The sequence below is a fragment of the Chiloscyllium plagiosum genome, unplaced genomic scaffold (assembly GCF_037043375.1).
Source record: "Chiloscyllium plagiosum isolate Xiang-an unplaced genomic scaffold, Cpla_swu_hap1 HiC_scaffold_35, whole genome shotgun sequence".
Taxonomy (NCBI): Eukaryota; Metazoa; Chordata; class Chondrichthyes; order Orectolobiformes; family Hemiscylliidae; genus Chiloscyllium; species Chiloscyllium plagiosum.
The window spans coordinates 48,939,496-48,967,032 of NW_028270173.1; the positions used below are offsets into that span (position 1 = coordinate 48,939,496).

General features: G+C 45.9%; 1 long non-coding RNA gene across 1 annotated transcript; it reads right to left on the minus strand.

Annotated features, from left to right (window-relative positions):
* Window positions 1-5,568: 5,568 nt before the first annotated feature.
* Window positions 5,569-8,312, minus strand: LOC148140802 (uncharacterized). Its single transcript, XR_015753084.1, has 3 exons — window positions 8,204-8,312; window positions 7,767-7,799; window positions 5,569-6,757 (listed from the first exon to the last, which is right to left on the minus strand). It is a non-coding gene; the product is annotated as an uncharacterized LOC148140802 (long non-coding RNA).
* Window positions 8,313-27,537: the final 19,225 nt, after the last annotated feature.

A 27,537-nucleotide genomic window follows, 5' to 3' on the forward strand; every position in this document is an offset into this window, starting at 1 on the left:
ACCTCTTTCCACCTATCACATTTCCAACGCCCCTCCTCCAAGTCCCTCCTCCCTACCTTTTATCTTCTCCTGCTGAACACTCTCTGCTCATTCCTGAAGAAGGGCCTGTGCCCGAAACGTTGAATCTCCTGTTCCCTGGATGCTGCCTGACCTGCTGTGCTGTTCCAGCAATAAAGTTTCAATTTTGATCTCCAGCATCTGCAGACCTCACTTTCTCCTCGATTAATGGGGTGGGTCATGTACAGAGAGCCCAGTGTGGGGGTTAATGGAGTTGATCATGTACAGAGAGCCCAGTGTGGAGGTTAATGGAGTGGGTCATGTACAGAGAGCCCAGTGTGGGGGTTAATGGAGTGGATCATGTACAGAGAGCCCAGTGTGGGGGTTAATGAAGTTGATCATGTACAGAGAGCCCAGTGTGGAGGTTAATGGAGTGGGTCATGTACAGAGAGCCCAGTGTGGGGGTTAATGGAGTGGGTCATGTACAGAGAGCCCAGTGTGGGGGTTAATGGAGTGGGTCATGTACAGAGAGCCCAGTGTGGGGGTTAATGGAGTGGGTCATGTTCCAGAGAGCCATGTATGGGGGTAAATGGATTGGGTCATGTACAGCGAGGTCGGTGGAGTTGTGGATAGTGACGAAGGATGTTGTAGGTTACAGAGAGACATTGATAAGCTGCAAGCTGGGCTGAGAGATGGCAAATAGAGCCTAATGCAGGCAAGTGTGAGGTGATTCACTTTGCTTGGAGTAACCGGAATGCAAAGTACTGGGCTAATGATAAGATTGTTGGTAGTGTAGATGAGCAGAGAGATCTCGATGTCCAGGTACACAGATCCTTGAAAGTTGCCACCTAGGTTGACAGGGTTGTGAAGAAGGCATACAGTGTTTTAGTTTTTATTAATAGAGGGATCGAGTTCCAGAACCATGAGGTTATGCTACAGCTGTACAATACTCTGGTGCGGCTATACTTGGAGTATTGTGTACAGTTCTGGTCGCTGCATTATAAGAAGGATGTGGAAGCTTTGGAAAGGGTGCAGAGGAGATTTACTAGGATGTTGCCTGGTATGGAGGGAAGGTCTTTCGAGGAATGGCTGAGGGACTTGAGGCTGTTTTCATTGGAGAGAAGAAGGTTCGGAGGTGACTTAATAGAGACATATAAGATAATCAGAGGGGTAGATAGGGTAGACAGGTAGAGCCTTTTTCCAAGTATGGGGATGGCGAGCATGAGGGGGCATAGCTTTAAATTGAGGGGTGATAGATATAGGACAGATGTCAGAGGTAGTTTCTTTACTCAGAGAGTAGTAAGGGTATGGAATGTTTTGCTTGCAACGGTAGTAGATTCGCAACTTTAAGTACATTGAAGTTGTCATTGGACAAGCATATGGATGTACATGGAGTAGTGTAGGTTAGATGGGCTTCAGATTGGTATGACAGATCAGCGCAAAATCGAGGGCCAAAGGGCCTGTACTGCGCTGTAATGTAATGTCCTATGTTTTTTGTCCAGGGAGCCCAGTGTGGGGTTAATGGAGTGGGTCATGTACAGAGAGTCCAGTGTGGGGGTTAATGGAGTGGGTCATGTACAGAGAGTCCAGTGTGAGGGTAATGGAGTGGGTCATGTACAGGGAGTCCAGTGTGTGTGTTAATGGAGTGGGTCATGTACAGGGAGCCCAGTTTGGGGGTTAATGGAGTGGGGTACAGGGAGGCCAGTGTGGGCGTTAATGGAGTGTGTAATGTACAGAGAGCCCAGTGTGGGTGTTAATGCAGTGGATCGTAATGCATGAAATGATGCTCGGCCCAGAGAAAATGACTCCTTTCCCATGGGAAATCCAGTATTGCCGGCCTAAGACCTTCCCCAGGGGCAGTAAAGAGATAGGATGTTCCAGTCCATGAGGTTAGATGTCCCATTAAAACAGGATTAAAGACAGAGGAGTTAGCCATCTGTTTACCTTTCCCCAGCCCAGCCTATCCCAGTTCCTGGGCAGTACCCTGGTGTTAAGATTCAAACATCAGAGATGGAACCTGACTGGGATTGTATGAATGGATTAAAATTCATTGATGTATTTGAATAATGTAAGGTCCGTGTGAAAAGTGGCATATTGTCCCTGATTGGTAACAGCTTGAAGAGATCAATTTTTCCCAACAGGAAAGGGAATCACATTTGCATATGCATGAATAAACACCGGCCAAGCTTCCAAATTGCTCCGTCTAGTTTTCTTAGGCTGTGGAAATTGAAGAGAAAACCATCCTTTTCAAGGGCTTCATCACAGCTGAGCCTGGGCTGGGTTAAACATGGAGTATCCTTCTCCTCCCCGCAGTGTTTACAAGACTTTAGACCAGGAATGATGAAGCTGTTTGACTTCTCCCAATTGACAAAATTAAAATTGTCCATTTCAATAGTTTCCCATTTGCTTGGAGCTTCTCTGATCTCGGGGTTTCTACATCCTGGAGAGTGGGGTGAACCAGCTGTCCCTGTTCCAATCAGTGACTAGGAGGAAGGGGAGTCTGGAAGAACAAACCACCATGAACCCATATGGAAGGGCTCGGAGTTAAAAATACAAGGTTAGCAGCAGAATTGGCCAATGATTATTTCAATCTGTTATGTTAGGTAAGGGGTAGATGTAGGGGTATGGGTGGGTTGCGCTTCGGCGGGGCGGTGTGGACTTGTTGGGCCGAAGGGCCTGTTTCCACACTGTAAGTAATCTAATCTAATCTAATCTTGAGGGACAGAATTTGGGCAAAGAGATATCCTCAGGTGGTAAAGGAAAGGGTTGAAGATAATAACGACAATTTACCACAAGTTAAAAAGGAAACCCAAGAAGGGGGAAGAGAAATAAAAAAAACTCAGGCATTTTCACTGTCATAAGGAAGGAGACATGAGTTGCAATGTTGGTGGTTTAGGAAAAGCACTGGGAAGAAGGATGTGGTAAAACAGGAGAAGCCAGTGAGGTTTGTTAAAGCAGTAAAGGAGATCGATCACAGTGGAAGCTAAAAAGCTGCAGTAGGAATGTACAGCCTGGTCAGGGGTTGGTTGAGAAGAAAGGGCCAGATCTCTTTAAAGAACATTCCTGTGCAGGAGGAGGAGCAGGGAAACAGGAAACATTAATCTTTGATGCTGAGGAATGAGGGAATATGTCATTCAAAAGGAGGACAGAGGCAACCCCAGTATCCATGGAACTGGTTTCCGTGGTTTCGGTTACTGCCACCCGAACACATGAAAGGGAATGTTCCGGAACCAGGAGGCTACCGGGAAGGTAAGTTTCCCATGTAAATGAATGGGCTCGCTCCTATCTGCTGTTTCAAGCTTCCGCGGATAGGTCCTGAAACATATCCCCGCTGGGTACGGGGGAGACTACTGTATTGACAGAAGAGATGGTAATATGTTGCATTCAAATTCAAAGTGAGGTTGGAGAGTCTGGTGAAAAGTGGTGGAGGGTCAATAGGAGTACAGTTTATCCTTGGAAAGGAGGCAGCTGGACCACGGCTGGGAGTAATACCTACTGTGTTTGGAAAACCAGTTGAAAACCCAACAACTGAGGTGTCACAGGAAATATATTCTGGGATTTTTCTACATTGTTGGGTAGATGCCAGTGTTGTAACTGGACTGGAACAGTTTGGATAGGGGAGTGGCAAGTTCTCAAGCACAAGCCTTCAGTACTATTGCCTGAATGTTATCAGGGCCTGAAGCCTTTGCAGTACCCAGTGTCTTCAACTGTTTCTTGATATCACGTGGAGTGAATTGAATTGACTGAAGACTGGTATCTGTAATGCTGGGGACCACTGGAGGAGGCTGAGATGACACTTCTGACTGAAGATTGCTATGAAACCTTCAGGCCTATCTTTCACACTGATGTCATGGGCTGTTTCATCAGTGAGAGTGGGAATATTTGTGGAGCCTCCAGTGAGTTGGCTGGATGTGGCAGGACTGCAGAGCTTAGGTTGTGGGATCGCTTAGCTCTGTCTATCACTTGCTGCTTATGTTATGTGACATGCAAGTCATCCTGTTTGGTGGCTTCACCAGGTTGGCACCTCATCTTCAGGTATGCCTGGTGCTGCTCCTGGCATGCCGTCCTACACTCCCCATTGAACCAGGGTTAATCCCCTGGCTTGGTGTTAATGGTTCAGTGGGGGCTATGCCAGGCCATGAGGTTACAGATTGTGCTGGAGTATGGTTCTGCTGCTGTTGATGGCCCACAGTGCCTCATGGATGCCCAGCCTTGAGCTGCTAGATCTGATCCAAGTCTGTTCCATTTAACACAGTGATAGTACCACACAATACGATGGAGGTTATTCCCAATGTGACAGTGGGACTTTGCCTCCACAAGGACAGTGCGATGGTCACTCTCACTGAGACTGTCATGGACATTTGTACCTGCAGCTGGCAGATTGGAAAGATGGAATCAAGTATGTATTTCCCTCTTGTTGGTTCCCTCACCACCTGCTGCAGACCCAGTCTAGCAGCTATGTCCTTTAGTACAAGTCTGATGTTGGTATCAAACCCACCACACACACTCACATCCTCAGGGAATATCGATGGAATGGAAGTGATGTCCAGAATCTCCATCAGGTTCTGACACAATCTCCATTCCCTCACACTTGTGTGTTCCCACTCTCTGGGAATGGACTTTCCCTGATTGTGTTGACAGGTATGGAGTTATCATTTGGATTTTACAATAGAGGCAGATGGATATTGGTCACTTTGTAAAGGTGATCATTTTAAAGAGGTCAGAAAGTCATTTAAAACAGTGATCTCTGTGTATCAATTCTACAAAAGCTTGTTATTATTCTCATCTAGCAACCAAACAGAATCCCTTGGGTGTGAATGAGTTAAGAGTTGACACTGCTGAGTTAATGCCAAACCGGGAAAAGAGAGAAAGGTCAATAGTTTCGTTTTGACTTCAGAACAGAAGGTTAAAGGTCTCAGTTCAGGGGTGAGAACAGTTTTCTCCTTGCGAGAAATTGATATTTTCAGTTCAATTCAGGATAACCAGAGACCCGAGCCAGAGGGCTGCAGTTTCTGGAACTTCTCAACCGGGAGAGTTTGGATCAAAGTCAGTTGTTGGAACTGGAAAGATTGAAACGATCCGAATTGTGAAAGGTTCATTCCAGCAGATTTGGGAAGGAGTCATTAATCTGTCTCAGCATTCCAAGGATAAGGGAGAGTCGGTAAAATAAAAACTGACAGAGTTGACCTTTTAGTGAATATCTGTAACCGTGCTGTGGAACAGATTGAATCTGTTTTCTTATTTGCACAAAGACCTTTCTGACTGCGGATATATACTATATATAAAATACACAGCTTTGGTTGTTTCTTTTCCTTTCTTGTGTCAACATAGACTCCCTTTGTAAAAGAACATCAGCAGCCTCGTGTGAATATGTTTCAGTGACTAACCTGCATGGTAACCCCATCTACAAATATTCCACCTCGAATCCAGGTTTCATTCCAGGATTGGACTGTCCTTGGTGACCGTCAGCTGGAACCAGAACATCATTCAAACTGACGGGGATTTTGTTCCTGCAGATGGAATAAGTGTGACACAGACTTGCAGGAAGTGACTGAGGGAACAGAGTGTCAGGAATAAAATCCATTTTCATTTTATTCACGTTTCTTACATTCTCATTATTCAAGCACTGTATCATTTTTCAAACGAGAATTACATTGTACCAAAATATAGCTGACATAGTTTAAAAGATTCTGACAGGATTGATCAGGTGCAATGATTTTTTTTATCAAAAGTTATTGCCTCAGTATAATCATTAACATGTCCAATTGGAGGATAGACTTGAAGCTAAAATCCCATTCCTGGAGAGTGGACAGGTCAGGGGTCACTTTACAATTCTCTCCTGTTAATATCTCAAGGATTGTGTGGGTCATTCAGCTGGTGAGCCTGCCCCTTTCCTCAAGTATGGTCAAGTATGTGTCTGAGTGTGAGAGGGTGTGTGCATGGGTGTTTGTTTGGAGGAAAAGGTAGATTTTCACTCTTCCCCCCCACCCCCCCCAGCAGCCTGGGCCAGACATTAAGTGAAAATGCGATATCTTCTGGGGTGTGGTACATTTTATTTTGTTCCAAAACTACAGACTTACAGACATTTTCAACCATCCAGTTCTTAACACACATTGAACAAACCTCACTTTGAGCTTCCTGGTTAGTTTGGGGAAGGCTTGTTGGGGACTTGGATGGTCTTCACTCCCCCAGTTCACATTGAATTGAAGCTCAACACCTGCTGGTTCCAAGAGCCACAAGCTGCTGCTGTGTAAATGAATAGAATCGTTCTTGTGAAATCATTAATAAAAACATCAAAATCAATAAGTTCACAAATAACTTCTAGTGATTACAAATGACACACATTGGAGATTGTAGTTAAACAAATGGTGATAAGTTGTGACAGATTTTAGTATTCAACAATAAATCAGATTTATAAAATTTCTGTAGATATTTATCTCAGAATTAGAATTTGTAAAACTGACATTTATGTACAGAGATTTACATAACATTTGAAATTTGTTAACGTCAGATGCAAAATCAATTTCCTACAATATAAAAACTGCCCCTAAGTTCCCTCAGGATGTTGCCTTATTTCTGGTCAATCACTGACCCACTGAAGACAGTGAAGATGAGAATCTGTGAGGGAGGAAACATCTGTGAAGATCCCTCTGACGGTGACACTGCTCACATTTCTGAGACGGGATGGAAACACGACTTGAGAAGGTCTCGCTTGAGGGATCAGGATCCAAACTTGCAGACCTGGGATCCACTGCTTAACCTGTAGAAATACATTCCCGGAAAATTGATCTCAGTCCTGAAAGAATTGGGTGTGAACAATGAGCTGTAATTCTGTGTGTCTGCTGTGATAAGGAAGGATAGACAATGATGTCCATGTTCATACTGGAACAGGAGAATCCCATTATTCCGGAATGAGGCTCCGGGAATGACCTGTAGTGGGGCCCAGGAAACCCACAAGGTCAGGAATGGACAGACACAAGGCAATCACTTCAGGGTGGGGAGGGGAGGGGAATTAGTCTGACAGGGATTAACAGTGTCTGGGAAGGGTGGGACAGGGTCAGGAGGGGAGGGGAATTAGTCTGACAGGGTTTAACAGTGTCTGGGAAGGGTGGGACAGGGTCAGGAGGGGAGGGGAATTAGTCTGACAGGGTTTAACAGTGTCAGGGAGTGTGGGACAGGGTCAGGAGCAGAGTGAAAATGTTAAACATCACTGGAGCTCCGTTAAAATGTCACTCAACAAATCATGAAGGAGCTGGAACAGAGATATCAGAAGCTGAGAAAATAAAAACAGACTGTGAGAAACGGAGCAAAATATAAACTTGACCATTTTGAGTTATTGTCGCTCAGTCACAGGACCCAGGATTCAATTCCCCTCAGCATTAACAAACCAGACTCAGAGAGCACAGCACAAAGGGAGTGGAGGAAGAGGGATTGGAGGGAGAGAGTAGATGGTGGGGTTTAGGGAGTGCAGTGTGGGGGATGGGGAAGTGAAGGGTGAGGCAGTGGGACACTGGGGCCTGAGGGAACAGGAACTGAATGGTGACGGATGGGGATAACAGATGAAAGAGCAAAGAATTGGATGGAGACGAATGGGGGGTGGGGAAGGTGTGAAAATGAGAAAAAAGTGGGATAAGAGACGAGGGTTTGAGGGTCTTCAGAGTGAGGAAGGTGGCACATGTGTCAGCCTGAGTAACACTCAGTGGAATGTAACTCTGTACTTGCAAATCCCGCTCCATCATTCCCAACACTCTGTCCTCTCAGTCACTTACTGGGAGCTGTTGTGTAGGTCTCACTTGGGGAATCTGCAGAAACAAAATAAATGTCCATTAGAATGGGGAATAATCCATTCTCAAAGGATAACAATACAGTGTGTGGGAATTGAGGTTCTGTAAGAAATCCTAGTTCCCACATTCCTTTCCATCCTCACCTTTTATGGAGATGCTGGCGATCTCTACCATTCCATTGATACTCAGTCAGTGAGGAGGTGAGAGTGTGTGAAGGGTTTAATGATCAATATTAGCCCTGGACTGGGCCGATCACCTGAAGGAAAGTCAGACAGGGGACAGGACGTGTGTATACGTGTGTATGTGTGTGTGGGGGTTTATTCAGTTCCATTCCCCACAGTGCCCTGTACTCCCAGTACAGGAGATTCCCCCACACTCACTCTGTCCCCTCAGTTCTACATTCCCCTCTCTCTGATTCTTACCTCTCCAGGGCTTTTTCCAGATGATCATTCCGAATCTTGCAGCCATTGCAGCGACTAATCCAATCACAATTCCAAGATGAGCATATCCTGCACTGTTTTTCAGGACTTCTGAAATACATTTGAATAACATCAGGATTATCTCTGTTCCTGGATCCGTTCCCAATTCATGTCGATTCGAGACAATTGAAAAGAACTTATCCGTTGGGACTTGATGGGGTTGGGTTAACATTGGTTTGACCGTCACCCAGGTTCACTCTCCTAAAGTCCCTAAAGATCTTATTGAAGGGGGTGTAAAGAATGTGTTGTCCCAATCTAGGGGGATAATATCCATGTTTACAGAAGGTGCTAGATTGAGAGACGGACTGAAGGGACAGTAACAGAGTAAATGAGTGAATTCCATCTGCTTCAGTTTTATCCAATGTGGGGAAGTGTGCAATCATCCACTTTAGATCTGAGGAAGACAAATCTGAACCCTTTCCTGCTGTTGTGAGATTATAAGATGTTAAATATAGTACATTTAGCAAGGCCATGTAGAAACATCATAAAAATCTCATGCATGTTCCATTAAAAAACACAAAGTTAATAGAGTGTTGGCCTTTAACTCAAGGGGGTTACAATATAAAGTGACAAAGTGCATCTTCGGTTAGACTCTATCCAGAGAATGACATTGTGTCCTGAACATCAAACCTCACATCAGACAGACTGTTCTTGGAGGTGGGTATAGTGGAGATTCAGTAGAGTGAATGATAAGCACTGGTCACATTAACCTCATTAATCTGCTCCTGGGATGTGGGGGTCACAGAGACAGAGATGTCTGCAGCACAGAGAGAGACACCCTTCAGCACATCATGTTAACAACAACCAACAAACTGTTCTAATCCCATTTTCAAGCACTTGGCCATAGCCTTGTTAGCCTTGGAATCACAAGGGCACATCTAAATGCTCCTTAAATGCTAATGAGGGTTTCTGCTTCAACATCCAAACACACAGTGAGTTCCAGATTCCCACGACCCACTTTTCCTCACCGCTCCTCGGAACGTTCTCAGATTTAATGTGGATGTTCTCAGACTTATATAAAATCTATTGGCCCTGTTCATTGATCTCTCCAACTCAAAGGGGAAATGTTTCTTCCTCTCTGCCTTATCTGTGCTCCCCATGATTTTATACATCACAATCATATCCCCTCCCACTTCGATCTCCTCTGCCGTATGTAAAACAATCCCAGTCTGTCTCATCTCTCTTCATAACGGAAACTCTCCAGACCAGGCATATCCTGGTAAATCTCCTCTGCACCCTCTCTAGTCCGACCACGTGAATGAACGAATGATTTCATTGTTATGTGTATTTTACAGTGAGAAAACAGTAAGATACAGTGAGAAGATTTTTCACTGTCACCACAATCTGACACCATTTTGATTAGTTTTAAGAACAAGGGGACGGCACAGTGGCTCAGTGGTTAGCACTGCTGCCTCCCAGTGCCAGGCATCCAGGTTCGATTCCAGCCTTGGGCGACTGTCTGTGTGGAGTTTGCACATACTCCCCTTGTCTGCATGGGTTTCCTCCCCCAATTCAAAGATGTGCAGGTCAGGTAAAGTGGCCATGCTAAATTGCCTATTGTGTTCAGGAATGTGGGTGAGGTGCATTAGTCAGGGGTAAATGTAGAGTAATGGGGAATGGGTTCAGGTGGGATATTCCTCGGAGGATCAGTGTAAACTTGTTGGGCCATAGCACCTGTTTCGACACTGTTGGGATTCTATTTTTAAAAAACCAAAAAAATGAGAGTTAAAGCTTCAAGGGAGTCCATGAGTCCTGATCATCGATGATGCTGCACCACGATCCCTCTCCCACTGCCTCACCCACTCTCTACACTGGACCCAACCAACGCTGAAACTGCCACTCTTCAGGCACCATCTTGTATATCTGGGCCAATTCTCCTCTGCCACCGCCTTGCTGCCACCTGCACCGGATCCACCAACATCAGAGTCGCATCTCTCACCATTTGGCCAACCTCACCAATGTCACTATGAGGCCCTCCCACCACTGTATCTCCATCACTAGAGCTGGGTCCAACCAATGACGAAGTTACTGATCCTCAGGTGCCACCTTTTGCTGCTGTGCCTACCCTACCAACATCGCCTCCGCTTGGTAGCAGCTGCCAATTCTGATGCCAGCTCCCCATGCTCGGCCCTGGTAAAGTAAGTAAGCAAGGCTCACTTACCACCATCACAAGGTCCACACTCGGCCCAGTCGAGTCCACACTGGGATACTTTGCTGCTGCTGATGCTGTCCAAGCTCAGGAAAAGAGGTGAGTACAAACAGAAAGACCAAAAAAATGGAAAAGCATTCAGAGGAGACGTGGAGCTATACTCCACCGCCATCTTGATGACACATCGTGCCTGTAATTTCTTTTTGATTACATTAGATTCCCGATAGTGTGGAAACAGGCCCTACAGCCCAACAGGTCCACACAGACCCCCCGAAGAGTATCTACCCAGACCCATTTTTTTCTCTTTTTCTTCCTGTCCGGGAGCAGTGGGAGACAGCATGGAGGTGATGTTGGAGACCAGGAGGTTGCTGGGAAAGTAAGAGAACAGTATAAGTTCTTACCTTCGAAGCCTGAGGCCTTTTCCTGTCTGAGAGCAGCGGGAGACAGAGCAGAGGTATTGGTGGAGACTAGGTGGTTGCCGGGAAGATAAGGACTTAGTATAAATTTGGGCAGCGGCTAAACCCGAGATACGACACGTGTAGTATCTCCCTCCCGCCCCCCCACCACTCTAACCAGAAGAAAAGGACTCTGTAAGGTAAGGCTTTCTTTTACTTTCGTTTCTTTCATATATTTAAGTGCATTGTTTGGTTTTAGTTAGTTGATATAAAGCTAAGGCTTACAATGGCAGGGGACCTCAGACCCGTGGCATGTGCCTCTTGCTTGAATGTGGGAGCTCAGGAACGTGGCTGACGTCCCTGACTCTTACACTTGGAAGAAGTGTGTCCAGCTGCAGCTCTTGTTTGACCGTTTGATGGCTCTGGAGCTGCGGATGGACTCACTGTGGGGCAGCCGAGAAGCTGAGGAGGTCGTGGACAGCACGTTTAGTGATATGGTCACACCGCAGGTTAGAAATGCTGAGGGAGACAGTGAATGGGTGACCAAAAGGCAGAAAAAGAGCAGGAAGGCAGTGCAGCTGTCCCCTGCGGTCATCTCCCTCCAAGGCAGGTATACCGCTTTGGATACTGCTGGGGGAGATGGCTCACCAGGGGAGGGCAGCAGTTGCCAGGATCATGGCACCGTGGCAGGCACTGCTGTTCAGAAGGGCGGGAAAAAGACTTGTAGGGCCATAGTCACAGGGGATTCTATTGTAAGGCGAATAGATAAGCGGTTCTGTGGCTGAAAACGAGACTCCCATATAGGCACCAACAATATAAATAAAAAATTGAAATGAGGTCCTGAAAGCAGAATTCAGGGAGCTCGGAGAGAAGTTAAAGTGGAGGACCTCAAAGGTAGTGATCTCGGGATTAATACCACTGCCACATGTTAGCCAGGGTAGAAATGAAAGAATAGGCAGGATGAACATGTGGCTTGAGGGATGGTGTAGGAGGGAGGGGTTCAGATCTGTGGGACATTGGGACCGGTTCTGGGGAAGATGGGACAATTACAAATTGTCGGTCTACATCTGAACCAGACTGGAACTAATGTCCTTGGGGGAGTTTTTGCTACTGCTGTTGGGGAGGGTTTAAACTAATGCGACAGGGGGCTGGGAACCAGAAGAGAAGACTAGTAGACAGCGAGGTGGACACTGGAGACTATAAGGATCATGAAGTTAGCATTACCAAGGGGAAGAGTAGGCAGACAGCAGATGAATGCAAAAGAACTGGGTGGCCTGAAGTGCAGATACTTTAATGCAGTGTGAGTAAGGCAGATGGACTTAGGGCTTGGATTGGTGCCTGGGAGTATGGCGTTATTGAGATCACAGAGACTTGGTTGAAGGAAGGGCATGATTGGCAACTAAATGTTCCAGGATATAGATGCTTCAGACAGGACAGGGAGGGAAGTAAAAGGTGGGTGGAGGAGTTGCATTGATGGTCAGGGATGATACCACGGCTGTGCTAAAGGAGGACACTACAGAGGGCTTGGGTAGTGAGGCATTATGGGTGGGGCGGAGAAATAAGAAGGGCTCAGTTACATTGTTGGGGCTGTACTACAGGCCTCCCAACAGTGAGAGAGAAGTAGAAGAACAAATAGGTGAACAGATTATGGAAAGATGTAAAGGCAACAAGGTGGTGATGATGGGAGATTTTAATTTCCCCAACATTGACTGGAATACACTTAGTGTCAGAGGTCTGGATGGAGCAGATTTTGTAAGGAGCATCCAGGAAAGTTTTCTGGAGCAGTATGTCAATATTCCAACAAGGGAAGCGGCTATATTGGATCTGGTGTTGGGGAATGAACCAGGCCAGGTGGTAGACGTTGCAGTGGGAGGTTTTCTTTGGGAATAGTGACCACAATTATGTAAGTTTTAGAATACTCATGGACAAAGATGAGAGTGGTCCTAAGGGAAGAGTACTAAACTGAGCCAAGGCCAATTACATCAAAATTAGGCAGGAGCTGGGAAATGTGGATTGGACACAGCTATTTGAAGGGAAGTCCACATTTGAGAAGTGGGAGGCTTTCAAAGACAGGTTAAAGATAGTGCAGGATAAGCATGTCCTTTTGAAAACAAGGGATAGGAAAGGCAAGATTCATGAACCGTGGATAATCGGAGAAATCATGCAACTAGCCAAGAGGAAAAGGGAAGTGTACATAAGGTCCAGGCAGCTTAGAACAGAACGGGTCTTGGAGGAATATCGGGAGAGTCGGAACAATCTTAAATGAGGAATCAAGCGGGCTAAAAGGGGTCATGAAATAAGGAGAATCCCAAAGCCTTTTATTCATATATAAGAAGCAAGAGGGTAACTAGAGAAAGGGTTGGTCCACTAAAGGATAAGGAAGGAAGGTTGTGTGTCGAACCTGAGAAAATGGGTGAGATTCTCAATGATTACTTTGCATCAGTGTTCACTGAGGAGAGGGACATGAGATTAGAGAGAGAAGTTTGTTTACTCTGGATCACGTTGACATAAAGAGGCAAGATATGCTGGGTAGGCTGAAGGATATTAAGGTGGACAAATCTCCAGGACTGGATGGGATCTAACTCAGGTTGCTGAGGGAGGCGAGAGAGGAAATAGCTGGGACCCTGATAGATATCTTTGTACCGTCCTTAAACACAGGTGAGCTGCCAGAGGACTGGAGGGTTGCTCATGTTGTCCCCCTGTACAAGGAGGATAGTAGGGATATTCCGGGTAACTACAGACCAGTGAGCCTGAAGTCAGTGGTGGGAAACTTGCTGGAGAAGGTACTGAAGGATAAAATCCATTTATATTTAGTAAAGAATGGGCTTATCAGTGATAGGCCACATGGTTTTGTGTGGGGGAGATCGTGCCTTACCAACTTAATAGAGTTCTTTGAGGAAGTGACCAAGTTGATAGATGAAGGAAGGGCTGTAGATGTCATACACATGAACTTTAGTAAGTTATTTGATAGGGTTCCCACGTAGTAAACTAATGGAGAAAGTGAAGTCACATGGTGTGCAGGGTGTTCTAGCTAGGTGGATAAAGAACTGGTTGAGCAACAGGAGACAGGGAGTAGTAGTTGAAGGGAGTTTCTCCAAATGGAGAAAGGTGACCAGTGGTGTTCCACAGGGGTCAGTGTTGGGGTCACTGTTGTTTGTGATATACATAAATGATCTGGAAGAGGGCAGAGTTGGTCTGATCAGTAAGTTTGCAGAAGATATGAAGTTTGGTGAGGTAGCAGAAAGCACAGAGACTGTCAAAGAATACAGGAGAATATGGATAGACTGGAGAGTTGGGCGGAGAAGTGGCAGATAGAGTTCAATCCAGGCAAATGTGAGGTGATGCATTTTGGGAAGTCTAATTCTAGAGCGAACTATACCGTAAATGGAAGAGCCTTGGGAATGGAAGTTGTTGGGCAGAGAGATCTGGATGTATCGGTCCATTGTACCCTGAAGGTGGCTGGACAGGTGGATAGAGTGGTCAAGAAGGCATATAATATGCTTGCCTTCATTGGACGGGGTATTGAGTATAAGAGCTGGCAGGTCATGTAAAATTTGTACAAGACATTGGTTCGGCCGCATTTAGAATACTGTGCACAGTTCTGGTCGCCACATTATCAAAAGGATATGGACGCTTTGGAAAGGGTGCAGAGACAATTTCCAAGGATGTTGCCAGGTATGGAAGGTGCTAGCTATGAAGAAAGGTTGAGTAGGTTAGGTTTATTTTCATTAGAAAAAAAGGAGATTGAGGGGGGACCTGATTGAGGTCTACAAAATCATGAAGGGTATACACAGGGTGGATAGGAATAAGCTTTTTCCCAGTCTGAAGGATTCAATAATGAGAGGTCACATATTCAAGGTGAGAGGTGAAAATTTTAAGGGGGATACACGCGGCAAATACTTCCCAGGATCCATCATGTATTCCCTTGCTGTGGTTGTCCTGCCCCAGGGCATCACCTTCGCCTTATCCAGAGTGAATTCCATTTGGCACTGATCAGCCCACCTGACCAGAACATCTATCTCTTCCTGTAATCGAAGGCTATCCTCCTCACTATGTCCCACCACACTCATTTCATATCATCTGAGAACTTACTGATCAACCCTCTAACATTCAACTTTACGTAATTTCTATAAATCATAAACAGCAGTGTTACTGGCTGGTCTAGCATTTATAAATCAATCCTAATTGGTCAGAGGGCAGTTGAGAGTTACCCACACTGCTGTATGACTGGAGTCACATGGAGGTGAGAACGGCTGATTTCCACCCAAAAGGGAATTCATGAACCAAACAGGTTTACACAACAATGGTTTCATTGTCATTATTAGACTCTTAATTCCAGATTTTCATTCAAATCAACTTCCACCATCTAACAAATAGAATACAAACTCAGGTCACCAGGATGTTACTCAGGTCTCTGGATTAATAGTCTCGTGATAATACCACCACGTCATCACCTCCCCTCCTCACTAAAAGAGGGAATTCCACCCACTATCATTTTACCCAATCCGAGGAAGTGTGAGTCCAAGAAAATCTAAGGTCAATCTCAGAAAGAGCTATCAAAGGATTTTCATAAATTTTAAAAGTTTATGCATTGTAAAAAAAATTGCATGGATACACACAGACACACAGACTCCAGTTCCTTACCCCACTGATAGAGCTGGGCCTCTGCCAGGCTGCTGTGGTCAATGTGACAGGAGTATTGATCCTCATCCCCAGCATTGATCTCAATCTCTTTCTGGATCTGATGGGTCCCATCGTGGTTCGGTCGAACCCCCGAGGATTGGGTCTCAGACATGACCTCTCCATTCCTTAGCCAGGTCACCTCGACGTCTACAGGATCAAACCCAGTGACCAGGCAGGAGAGAGTGAGTGGCTTGTCCTGACCATTGGGCTCCCTCCTGGAGATGAACACTTCAGGCTGAACTGTGATGGGAAAAGGGTGAAAACACAAACAATAGACAGACACTGAATGGAATGGGAGAGCAGTTTCATAGATCAGTGAGGTTAGATCAGAACATGGAACAAAACTGAAATACACACCTTTCCTTCCAAAATACTGCTTTCCAGCTTGCAAATATCTCTTTAAATCCCGAACAAACCCTTGCCCTAGATGTGTTTCCCAATATTTGTTCCAGAATTAATCAGAATCCCATTTCTCTTTAGTCTTCACTGCATTGTGATTGGTTGTGATCCATCTCATTCTATCTTGATCGAAGCTGAGGTAATCCTTTCCATAAAATCCAAGTCGCATCGATCTCTTAATATCGCCGTCATCAGTGATTTCAACAATTGTTATCCATTGAAACGTGTGAATTCCCATCGGTGATCAAACAGAAAATAGTATTAAATTTTTTGCAAATAAATGACAACTTGCCTGATCTGAGGGAAGGGTAATCTAGTATCAAATAGAATTGGAAATTATACTCCAGTAATGAATGATATCAGGAGGTTAGTGCTGGAGTCGGACTGAGTGGGGTGATCCAGGGGTCAGCACTGGGAGACGGACTGAGTGGGGTGATCTAGGGGATAGACTGAGTGGAGTGACCCAGGGGTCAGTGCTGGCGGGTGGACTGAATGGGGTGATCCAGGGGTCAGTGCTGGGGTATGGATTTGATCATCTCCACTGCTTTATCTCTCAGATATTTCCTACAGAGCTTCTCACTGTCCTCTCACACTGCCTGTTGGATTCACATTGCCCATTCTGTAATATTGGGAAAGAGCAATGTCTCCCTCCCCCCAACCTTATGTATGAACAGACATTGAGACCCAACAAGCTGCCCATTCCTGGAGGATCACACCCATCTCACCAGATTCCCATTCACTCAATCGTAAACCAACTCCTGATCTTCATCAGTATGACACACTTCATAAATGCATACCTCTGGCTCACACTGTGTCACATGTGGAATGTGGAAATGTTACAAGGAACAATATAACTCAGGCTCAGTACCTGCCTGTCACTCATTGGAAAGAACCACTAAAATTAAGTTTGTTTTTAAAAAGCAAGTTTCTTAATCTCTAGGAATGCTGAAGTGTGATGTAATTCATTACTGTAAGAGGTAATTTCGGTTTAAACTTTAAGATGTGCCTGGACCACAGACTGATCTATAATAAAAGACAAAACCTTTGTTTCTTTTCTAACAACCATTTTATATACTCAAAAGTAGAGTAGTTTAAATTGTGCAGAATGCTGACAATTTGTGAGCTATAGTAAAAGCAAGCAGGCTCTTGATTAATGAAGCCATTCACACAGCAGAGAAGGATGAGTCCTTCGCTGATAAGACTCCAGGATGGGAGTACGACTTGAGACATCTGTTTCAAGATTAAAGCTTTTGACTGATAAGACTACAGGGTGAGAAAAACAACAAACTTTGGAGACTCTGGAGCCTTTTGTTGCAGACTTTGTGATAAAAATAATGATGTTTTTAAGAATGTGAACCTCATGGCTTGTTGGAGCCAAGGAGAGGAGGGACTTGTCCTATAAATAATGGAGACTTTGTAAGCCTCAGCGCGCCTTTTCTTTAAGGGTGCCCGACTCTGCAGACTTGACTTGTTAATAAAACTTTGTTTTCCTGAATTTGTCTAGAGCGATTATTGAGAAGCGATTTTCGTTTCTAACAACTTGGGGGCTCGTCATCCGGGATCAACACTCCGGCCGCAAGGGGAGTTGAGGAAGGATATCGGAGAAGGTGCACCCTGCTGAGTTCAGCAGTCCCTGATTCCTTGCTTGTCGCCCCGCGCGGCTTGAGCGAGTGATATCCGGGAGGCTCAGGAAAACAAAGGAGGGGTGTACCCGAGGCAGTGGGGACGGTTAACGATCGAGTAATTTCGGTGCACCGAACCCAGGTAAGACAAAACTTGCGGGGACCGTGTTTCCGGAGGACTGGGTACCTACGGGGTGCCTGTGGATTTTTTTTTCTACAGAGACGTGGGACTCAGGAATCTGGAGGCCGGGGCTCGCCTGTGAGGGATTTTGCAGAGACCGTGTTTGAGGAGGAACGTGTACCTACGGGGTGCCTGTGATTTGTGTCACAGAGACGTAGGACACAGGAATCCAAAGACCGGGGGTGCCTGCAAAGGAACCTGGGCGATCACGGGACTGAAGGTCTGGGAATTGGCTACATTGTGATAGATTATCATGGGAAAAATACGAAGTCCTCGGAAATGGGAAATAAGGGATCTAAGGTGATTAAGGGAAAGGTAGGCTTAAACAGGGACAATGACACATACCCCGGGGTACCTGACGATAGTCCGTTAGGGAGAATGCTAAATAATTGGGATCAGGCTGGAAGAAAGGGAAAATCTAAAAGGAAGATGGTAAAATACTGTCAAAAGTGGTCCCAGAAACCTATTCAGGGCGACTCAGTGTGGTGGCCTAGATTCGGTACTGACGAAGACTGGGTCCGGCAAGCCCTCATTTTATATGTCAATTCAAAACCTGATGTTAATCTGGAAGAAAGTGATTATGCCCTTTGTTGGCTGCCGGTTACGATATCTTGTCAAATGCAGGTAACTAATAAAGACTCGAAAGGGCAGAAAGAATGGGACCCTTTAGATCACTTACCGTCGCCCTACGTGACCCCGTCTGCCCCACAGAATGTTCCTTCGGGTGACGACGATTCAGGGGAAGGGGAAGAAGATGGGGAGGAATCACAAACTACCTCAGGGGTACAGACCAGATCTCAAGCTGAAAAGGGTCACAGACAAAACCCTGTCTCGATTGCAAGAATGAATCCACTCCGGGAAGTGCCCATGGGGGACGAGGAAGGAAGGACGGGATATGTGAACGTTCCCTTGACGAGTACTGAAGTACGGAATTTCAGGAGGGAGATGAAGGGTCTACTAGAGGACCCCATGGGACTTGCTGAACAATTGGATCAGTTCCTGGGTCCGAATACTTACACGTGGGAAGAGATGTGTTCCATCATGAAAACATTGTTCTCTAGCCAGGAGCGTCAGATGATACGACAAGCTGCGCTCTTGGTCTGGGAGAGAGAGGGGGGAGAAGGAGGGGAGCAGAAGTTTCCCCTCACCGACCCCGAGTGGGATAAGAACACGGAGGGAGGACGGCGCAACATGAGAGACATGCGGGAATATTGGATAAAAGGAATAAGACACGCAGCCCCAAAGGGGCACAATTTTACCAAGGCCTTTGGTAATCATCAAAACCCGGAGGAAACCCCTACGGACTTCCTAGACAGGATTAGGAAGAATGTGCAGCAGTTTGCTGGGGTGGACCCTGAGACGGACGTGGGGCAACAACTCATACGGGTAGAGTTTGTATCAAAGGCCTGGCAGGACATACGAAAGAAGTTAGAGAAAATGGATGATTGGGATAGTAAATCTTTAAGTGAATTACTACGAGAGGCGCAAAAGGTGTTTGTGAGAAGGGACGATGAGAAGCAAAGGAAGGCGACAAAGATAATGATGCAAACGGTGCAACAAATGACAGCTGGAAGAAAGGAAAAGGGAGAGCCGTGGCAGAAACAGGAACGGGGAGAGTCGTGGCAAGAGCAGAGGAAAAGAGAACCATGGCCGGAACAAAGGAAGAGTGGAGGAACGCGAGACCGCGACAGGGAAACGAAGAGGACACTCAGATGTTACTATTGTAATGAAGAGGGACATTTTAAACGGGAGTGCTCCAGCTACAAGCGGGAGGTGAGGTCGTACGCCCTGATGGAGGAAGATTAGGGAGGTCGGGGGTTCCTACCCTTGGGGCAAAAGGACTATCGACAGGAACCCCTGGTAAACTTGAAAGTAGGGCCCCAAGGATCGGAGATCACATTTATGGTGGACTCGGGAGCCTAAAGATCAAGTATAATCCAAATACCCCCCGGCACCCGAGCAGGAGGAAAAGTTATGGGGGTATCTGGAATTGGAGGACAGAAATTACAAGTCCCAGTGGTAGAGGACGTGGAAATTGGGTATGAAAACAGAACTACTAAACGAGACCTCCTTCTACTGCCATCGGCGGGATTTAATTTGTTAGGAAGAGACTTGCAGGTCAAACTAGGGATCGGAACGGTACCAAGTAACGGGGAAATGGTGGTAAGGTTGTTCGCCCTCACCGAAGAAGATGATCAACAAATAGACCCGGAAGTTTGGTACCGAGAGGGGAACAGAGGGGGTCTAAACATCAAACCTCTCCAAATCACCATGTTACCAGGAAGAGGCCCGGTAAGAAGGAAACAATACCCGATTGCTATGGAAGGACGGGAGGGGTTACAACCTGTGATAGAAAGATTAATCACAGATGGACTACTGGAGGAATGCATGTCCCCTTTCAATACTCCAATACTCCCTGTGAGGAAGCCGAACGGGACATATAGGCTGGTGCAAGACCTGCGGGGGTTGAATGAAGTAGTCCAGGCTAGATACCCAGTGGTACCTAATCCCTACACGTTAATGAGTAAAATTCCCCCCGAACATGAATGGTTCAGCGTAATAGGTCTGAAGGATGCTTTTTGGAGTTGCCCCCTTGACGAAGAAAGTCGGAACCTTTTTGCCTTTGAATGGGAGAATCCCTTCACAGGACGAAAGCGACAGTTAAGATGGACGATCTTGCCGCAGGGATTCACGGAGTCACCCAATTTGTTTGGACAAATACTGGAGCAGATCTTAGAAGGATTTCAGTGTAACGCGGAGAATCAATTGCTCCAATATGTCGATGATCTCTTACTCTCAGGACCAAGAGACGAGGAGGTACGAGCAGACACCGTTGCCCTGTTGAACTTCCTGGGGAAACAGGGTCTACGCGTCTCCAGGACAAAACTCCAGTTTGTGGAGCGAGAAGTAAGATATCTGGGCCATCAAGTCAGTAAGGGGCACCGCCGTATCACGCCAGAACGAATATCAGGAATTACGGGTATGCCAATACCCAGGACGAAGAAGGAAGTCAGGCAATTCCTGGGACTAGTAGGGTATTGCCGGATATGGATTGAAAGTTACACCACTTTAGTAAAATTTTTGTACGACAAACTGGGACAAGAAGGACAAAAGGTGGACTGGTCAGATGAGGAGGAGCAGCGATTTAATATTATTAAAAATAAACTGATTCGAGCTCCGGTATTGGCTTTACCCACCCTGAAGGAACCGTTCCAGTTATATGTTAATAGCGCCGGCGGAATTGCCCAGGGTGTGCTCACTCAGCTGCGGGCAGGGAAACGTCAGCCGGTTGCATTTTTGTCAAAAATGTTAGACCCTGTGTCACGTGGATGGCCGACCTGTATACAGGCAGTGGCAGCTACGGCAATGTTAGTAGAAGAGGCCCGAAAACTTACCTTTGGAGGAAGGATCACAGTATACTCCCCACATTCGGTTAGTGCCATACTGGCTCAGAAGGCTCACCGCTGGTTAACAGACTCTCGCATCCTAAAGTATGAGACGATTTTGATGACCGGGAACGATCTCAATTTTGCAAAAGATCTCAGTTGCAACCCAGCCCAGTTTCTGTACGGACGTCCTGCAGACGGGGAACAGGAGCATGATTGTGTGGAATTTGTGGACTTGCAGACCAAAAGCCGAGAGGACCTGCAAGAAGCCCCGCTGGGTGAGGGACAGGAACTGTATATCGACGGGTCCTCCCGGTGCATCAGTGGAGTACGATACAGTGGCTATGCTGTTACAGATGGTGCAACGAAACGGACGATTGAGTCTGGACGACTGCCCGGGAAGTGGTCAGCCCAATCCTGTGAGTTGTACGCCCTCCAGAGGGCCCTGAAGCTGTTGGAAGGGAAAGTGGGGACCATATATACTGACTCAAAGTATGCATACGGAGTCGTTCATACTTTCGGGAAAATCTGGAAAGAGCGAGGATTGATAACTTCCCGGGGAAAGGAATTAGCTCACGAACAAATGATCAGCCTAACGTTGGAAGCCCTGGCGTTACCTACGGAACTTGCAGTAGTCCATGTACCCGGTCACTAGAAGGGGTCGACACCGGAAGCGGTGGGAAACCGGCTGGCAGACGAGGAAGCCAAGCGGGCAGCGGTCGAAAAATCCATCCAATTGTTAACGTTAATACCGTTGAGGGAGGGCCTCGCTAAACAACCCGTCTTCACCCAGGGGGAGATTGATAAAATGGATCAATTGGGTGCCCGGCTAGATACTAACGGGAAGTGGACGGTTCCTGATGGGAGACAAGTACTGAACAAACAGATCACCCGGGGTATTCTGCACCGATTACACCATCAGACCCACTGGGGGGTGCAAGCCATGTGTGACACAATCCTGAGAGACTATGTATGCAGGGGGATATACACATTAGCCCAACAAGAGGTAGTCGGATGCCCCACTTGTCGGCGTATTAATCAGAAAACCATGCGTTCTATGCCAGCTGGTGGTCAGCCCCTAGTGATTAGGCCATTTCAGAGGATCCAAGTTGACTTTACAGAATTACCCCCAGTACAGAGATGGAAATATCTGCTAGTAATAGTAGACCATTTCACTCACTGGGTAGAGGCTTTCCCAACTGCCAAAGACGATGCACCAACCGTGGCCCGACTGTTGTTAGAGAACATAATCCCGAGATATGGCATAATGGAATCTATTGACTCCGATTGCGGGACGCATTTTATTTCTAAGCTACACCATTTGATCTGTAATGCCCTGGGCATCCAATGGAAATTCCACACACCCTGGCATCCTCAGAGTTCGGGTCGAGTTGAGAGAATGAATGGCACGCTCAAGACCCAATTGACTAAGCTGATGTTAGAAACTAAGTTACCTTGGCCAAAGTGCCTGCCCATTGCCCTAATGAGGATACGTACGGCACCTCGCCGAGATGTCGGGGTTTCCCCCTATGAAATGCTCTTCGGATTACCGTATTGGAGTAAGGTTGATGGATGTCCCACTCTACAAGGGGGGGATGTATTTATCCGAACCTATTTACTGGCCTTATCCCGTTCTTTTGCAGAACTCCGAAGGAAAGGTCTCCTGGCTCAGACTCCGCCGCTCGACTTCCTCCTGCATAAGGTAGAGCCCGGAGATTGGATACTTGTTAAGACCTGGAAGGCCGAAAAGCTCCAGCCGCGGTGGGAAGGACCGTTCCTGGTTCTGTTAACAACTGAGGCAGCTGTTCGAACGAAAGAAAAAGGGTGGGTCCACGCATCAAGGATAAAGGGGCCTGTTCCGCCTGAAGAAGAAAGCACCTGGACATGCGAGCAAGGGGACAAGCCGTTGTCGGTAAAACTGAAAAGACAGTAATAATGAACTCTACTTGGACTGTATTGGTGGGGATATTGATCAGTTTACTCCTGTATGTGGGGGGTGTGTGCGGGAAATTTAACCTGACAAACTGCTGTCTAGAAATTGACGATAATGGTAAAGCGGTTTTGAAAATTTCCGATGAAATTCGGAGATTGGCCCATGTGCCAGTACAATCTTGGCGTCCTCTTAGTGGCATCGGATGGTGGGATGGTCTCCTAGGTGGTAGCTGGTGGCGCACGGCGTTGCTGGTGGTTGGGGGAGGCATGATTCTTCTTCTCGTATTACCCTGCCTAACTCCCTGTATTCAGTTTTTAATTCAGAAAAATATTTCCCGACTCCAGGCAGTGGTGGTTCCACAACATGGGACGCGGGAACTTAAAGTGATGTTACTGCGAAAGACCTAGGATTTCCCGGGCCCTTGAAAAGGGGGGTTTATCTTGGTCAGGCACATCTTAAAGAAAGAAAAGGGTGGAATTGTGAGAAGTGATTTTGGTTTGAACTTTAAGATGTGCCTGAACCACAGAAAAGACAAAGCTTGTGTTTCCTTTAGAAACCACAGAAAAGACAAAGCTTGTGTTTCCTTTAGAACATTTTAACATTTTATATATTTAAAAGTAGAATAGTGTCTAACAATTCAAGCTGCAATTGATTGATGAACACAGACAGGGAAGAATGAGACCTTGGCTGATAAGACTGAGGATAGCGAAACGACTCGAGAAGACATCAGTTACAAATTAATGCAGAAAACATCTGCTGATAAGACCCTAGACAGACAAAGAAGAATAGGTCTTTGACTAATGAGACTACGGGGTGAGAAAAACAACAACTCTAGAGACTCTGGAGACATTTGTTACAGACTTTAAAATAATGATTTCTTTTAAAATGTGAACCTCGTGGCTCTTTGGAGCTATAGAGGGGAGGAGCTTATACTGTATTTAAACGAGAACTTTGTAAGCCTCTGCGCGCCTTTTTCTTTAAGGGTGCCCGACTCTGCAGACTTGACTTGTTAATAAAACTTTGTTTTCCTGAATTTGTCTAGAGCGATTATTGAGAAGCGATTTTCGTTTCTAACAGTGGGTATGTTCCCTGAGCTGGGAAGTTGATGTGCAGACATTTTGTCCCCTGTCTAGGTGACATCTTCAGTGTTTCGGAGCCTCCTGTGAAGTGCTGCAGTACTGTGTCCTCTGGAATTTATTTGGTTCCATTCCTGCTGCTTCAGGTTGTTCGTTGTAGGTCTAGGTCACTGTGCTTGGTGATCGAGTTTGTGGATGAGTGCCATGACATAGAAATTCTCTGGTTGTCCTCTGTTTGGTTTTAGACTCTGATCGTTGTGTTGACTCAGTTGAATTTGTGGTCTTTGTCGTTGCTGTGTGTGGCTATCAGGGACAGCTGGTCATGGGGTTGAGTGATTAGTTGGTGTTCATGGATGTGGATTGCTAGTTGTCTGCCTGTTTGTCCTAGAGAGTGTTTCATACAGTCTTCGTATGGAATCCTGTAAATTGCGTAAGTCTAGCACATGATGGGCATGGGGTCGTTTGTCCTGGTGAGTGATGTCCGAGCGTGCCTGTCAGTTTATGGACAGTCATGGATCCCAGTGGGTGGAGAAATCTGGCTGTCAGTCTGAGACGTTTTTATATAAGGGTAGAACGGTTTGTGTGTTGGGTTGTGGCATGTCTTGGTTGTATTGTTTGCCTGTTAGGCATCTGCAGATGAAGTTGCGAGAGTATCCCTTCTTGGTGAAGACTCTGTAGAGGTGTTCTTCTTCTTCCTTTCGTAGGCCGGGAGAGCTGCAGTGTGTTGTAGCCCTTTTGAACAGGGTCCTCATGCAACTTCTCTTGTGTGTGTTTGGGTGGTTGCTGTTGTAGTTCAGGACGTGGTCCATGTGTGTGGCTTTTCTGTACACTGTTGTGGTACATTCACCGCTCTGTGGTCTTTCTACTGTCACATCCAGGAATGGGAGTTGGCTGTTGGTTTCTTCCCCTCTCGTAAATCTGATCCCTATGACCAGAGTCAATAATATAGTATGTGTTCTCTATATCTGTTCTCTTAATAACTACAAAAATGTCATCCATGTATCTGATTCAGAGTTTGGGTTGGATTTATGGGAGGGCTGTTTGTTCCAGTTTCTGCATCACTGCTTGTGCTCTGAGCCTGGAGATGGGTGAGCCCATAGGTGTCCCATTGATCTGTTCATGTATTTGGTTGTTGAATGGGAAGTGTGTCCTCAAGCACAGGTCTAGTAGTGTGACTCTGCAGTCCTTGTTGGGAGGTTCCCTGTCGTGTCGCCTGTTCTGTTTGTCCTGGAGGTTGGTTATTGTCTCTCTGGCGAGAGTTTTGTCAATTGAAGTGAACAGTGTTGTTCCATCGAATGAGACCGTTGCTTCATCCTTACCTCTGTTTATGTTCTTGATGTTGTCTAGGAATCCCTGTGATGATTGTATGGAGTGTTTGGATCCACTGAGAAGATGGTTCAGTTTTTGTTGGAGTTCTTTTGCGACACACAGAAAGAGAACGGCACTCCAAAACCAAATGACTAACCAACAGCAGAGAAGACAACACGACAGTTATCTGGGTGAGATTCCATACGAAGACTGCATGAAACACTATATAGGACAAATAGGCAGACAACTAGCAATCTGTATCCATGAACACCAACTAACCACTCAACACCACAACCAGCTGTCCCTGGTAGAGATGACAAAGACCACCAATTCAACTTGTTGACACAACTAAGATGTTAAATGGTTAATTTGTTCTCCTCACATGTCAGAAATTAAATGCTAAATGACTCTGGGAGGTTGTTGGGGGTGTTGTTTGTCTGTCTTGCAGGCAAGGTGTGACAATCTCATCAGACTCTACAAATGCTCAACTATTGCAGATGGCAGTAGAAAAATAAGGAATAATCTAATCACACATTATTTCTCAAAACAATCACTTTAAATGTTTTTGGTGGCATATACAATGCCTGTTCCTGGGCATTTGACTATGGCAGAGTGACAGGGGGTTGTGTCTCACAAGCATGACTGACTGTGTATAAAGAGAGGACTGTTCCCTTATTCAGTGACCCTCACTTGACATGCTCTGCAAGCATCATGAACAGTGTTAAGTGATTCTCCAAAAAGCTTGTACTTGCTTAAATAAGTTGTGGCTGTTCACAGAAGTTGGCGTATTGCAGTTGCATCAATCGTGTAAGAATCTCAAGAAGGGAAACTCGCACAACGATCGTAGGACAAACTAAACAGAGGACAGCCAGAGAATTTCTAGAAGCTTGGCACTCATCCACGGACTCGATTAAGAAACGCAGTGACCTAGACCCAATATACCGGCCACTCCAACGAACAACCAGAACCAGCAACCGGAAGCAGCAGGAATGGAACCAAATACATTCCAGAGGACACAGTACAGAAGCACTTCACAGGAGGCTCCGAAACACTGAAGATGTCACCTAGACAGGGGACAAAACATCTGCACATCAACTTCTCAGCTCGGTGAACATACCCATAACCACGGCAACCGGCACCCGAGCTACAAATCTTTACACAACCCTTGATCGACTCTCTTTCTCTCTTGGCGGATGCAGTCTGGCCAGCTTTGAATTTCCAGCATTTTCTGTTTAAATTTCAGATTTCCAGCATCTGCAATCCTTTCCTACCCTGTGATATGCTGCAGTGACATTTCTACTTTCGAGGTGCCTGTAAGGTGTTACTGCATAGGGCCAGGTTTGAAGAAACAGAGATACTCACATAACAGGAAGAACCAAGTTGTGTGTCATTGTCTGGTGTCAGGGCTCCCAGGACTGAGCGGCACAAAATGGCTGCTGGCTGCCCATGGTTAATTTATTTTTTAATTTCAAAAATCTATTTTATTCAAAGAAATCTTTGGGGCATGTACAGGTGATGATGCTATTCAGACACATACAGTCTTTACATTCAGAGAAGAGATTTGAGTCATTGATATTTGATGAGGAGTTGGAGGGGGTGCATACTCTAAGCTTAAACTGTATAAGTTCAGACATTCTGAAGCTTTTTGTGTGCCTTTTTGCAATGCTGTAACTGAAGCTATCGATCACATTAAAGGTTACCTGAATCTGCTTCGTGATTCAGACTCTCACAGATAAAGTCTAACATCTGAGAAAGCAATGATTGGAAGGTGGGTCACACTGAAAGCTGAGATTTCAATGGGTTTTGCAAACAGAGGAATGGACTATAAAATCTAAGATGCTTTATTAAACCTATGTAAAACATTTTGACCACACTGTTTCCCTATTTTCCCTCAAAAGATATGAAGAGGTGGGGTGAATGCTGGTGGTGCACTAGGAGTGGAAAAGGCTCACAGAAATAGGGGAGGCCTATCATGTCTCTCCCAGTCCTGGGGCCAAATTGTCAGTGTTGGGGAATGAATGAAGTATTATGATGAAAGGGAAAAACCAACAGGGAAATTCAATCAGTCACATCTTACCAGATGTCTGGTTTGTCCTCTTCATTATTGCACTCATTGTTTCCCTTGCCATGTTTGCATGTCTGTTC